Source organism: Leptonychotes weddellii, chromosome 3 (assembly GCF_054177405.1).
Source record: "Leptonychotes weddellii isolate Sample4059 chromosome 3, ASM5417740v2, whole genome shotgun sequence".
NCBI classification, from domain to species: Eukaryota; Metazoa; Chordata; class Mammalia; order Carnivora; family Phocidae; genus Leptonychotes; species Leptonychotes weddellii.
In genome coordinates this window covers 34334945-34337256 of record NC_138371.1, presented here as the reverse complement: position 1 = coordinate 34337256, position 2312 = coordinate 34334945, and positions in this window count along the sequence as shown.

The window sequence follows — 2312 nt, the reverse complement described above, 5'->3', positions numbered from 1 at the left end:
TTCCATTTTCCCTGTACTATGTTTGGAACTGATCATAAAACAACCAACCAACCAAAAACAAACCCAAAAAGAAAACATCAGTTTGTAGGCTTGCTTTTGTATTCATACTGACATCTCATTCATACTCATTGTACTATGAAATTGAGTCACTGTACCAGGTAAGACCTAAATGAAAGTTACTGTTCTTAATATTGTGTACAGAATTTTGAAAATACACATGTATGTATCTAAGTGATATTTTAAAAAATTAGCCTAGCAAAGAATTTATACAATAAATCTTCTAAGAAGAGAGGTACAGAAAACTCAGTTTTGTGCAGTAAGGAAGTTAGGCTGCACTTTTGATTATCCAACATAGATCCAAAAGTTAAAACTTTTTCCATAAATTATTATTATTTTTTAAAGATTTTATTTATGGGGCGCCTGGGTGGCTCAGTTGGTTAAGCGACTGCCTTCGGCTCAGGTCATGATCCTGGAGTCCCGGGATCGAGTCCTGCATCGGGCTCCCTGCTCAGCAAGAGTCTGCTTATCCCTCTGACCCTCCTCCCTCTCATGCTCTCTGTCTCAAATAAATAAATAAAATCTTTAAAAAAAAAAAAGATTTTATTTATTTTTGACAGAGTGTACAAGCAGGGGAAGTAGCAGGGAGAGGGAAAAGCAGGCTCCCCGCCCAGCAAGGAGCCCAGTGCGGGACTCTATCCCAGGACCCTGGGATCATGACCTGAGCGGAAGGCAGACGCTTAACTGACTGAACCACCCAGGCTCCGCTTTGTATACCTTTTTGAATACTTGTTGAATGTGGTTAAAAGGTTTCTTGGTGTTTTTCTATGCTATGTAAATGTTTTAGTAAAAGTAGATGATTTTCATTTCTTGAATGCAGCTAATTGTTAACTAAGCAGCCACTACAGATGTTTTGTACAACAAAACAGCGTATATGAGATGGTCTAAAGATCCAAATGTGGTTTCTGAAAAATGCATTGTTAGTGTAGTGTACGCAATCAAATCAGATAACTACCAAGTGAATCCACTAGAGGGTTAGATTACTCATCCAAAAAATTTAACTGGGAGTTTCACTCTTAACATTTGGGGAATACCTGGATATTTTATGTGGGCTGTTTGATTTTTCTGCTATTTACATTTTATAGTACTCAAAACTGTATCAAATGTGAGAACCTAATGTAATTTAGCAGAGAATACTAAATTTTGATGATAACCTAAATTTCCAAAAGATAAATGCAATTGACATTCTGAACTTACATCCATGAAGGTAGTATTTCAAGTGTCTCATACTGATCCTAGGATTAATTACAGCATCAACATTCAAAATTAGTAAACTATTCATTTATTAAAATGAAGTTAGCATTTTATCCTGTTCTGTATTTCTTCTATAAACCTTGGTAAAAGCAATTTATCATTCTGTAAACAGTGGGGGTGCCTGGGCTGGCTCAGTTGGTAGAGCATGCAACTCGATCTTGGGGTTGTTAAGATCCAGCCCCACTGGGTGTAGAGATTACTTAAAATCTTTAAAAAAAAAAAATTCCATTAATAGTGTATTTACCACTCTATTTTGGGTGGATCTCATGAGGGCCATCTGTATCTTGTACGACAACTAGAAATTGACTTAAAAATGAGTTTGTTATGGATTTGTAGGATTTTCACTGCCTTTTGTGACACTGTCAAAGGAATTTTTTTTTTTTTTAAGATATTTATTTGACAGAGACACAGCAAGAGAGGGAACACAAGCAGGGGGAGTGGGAGAGGGAGAAGCAGGCTTCCTTCCGAGCAGGGAGCCTGATGCAGGGCCCAGTCCCAGGACCCCGGGATCACGACCCAAGCCAAAGGCAGACGCCCAATGACTGAGCCACCCAGGCGCCCCAAAGGAATATTCTTACACAGTATGCTTTATGTGAAAATTTTCTACATCTCTGTATTTGCTGATTTTAATATTTTGGATTTTCCTTAGTGTTAGTGCGTAGAAGGAAATGTTATTTTTTAAAAATGCTTTATACATGTTTTTTAAAGTAAGAGGTTAAATCAAGTAGGAACTATATAGGATTGTGTCCTCATATTTTTCCTCTTTCTCCCTCAGATAGACTGAGGGGAGTCAAAGGAACAACAAAACTCCTGAGATGAGGAAATGGTGGGTATGGTCACTATCACAAATGATATACCCATTTCATCCAATTTGGGTAATTTAATAGAATCCTTTTGATTTTTGTGGGACATCCCTACTTAACTGCTCCCAAAAATGTCATCGTGTTGTGTTTTTTTTTTTTTTAAGATTTTATTTATTAGAGAGTGTGTATGTATGTGCA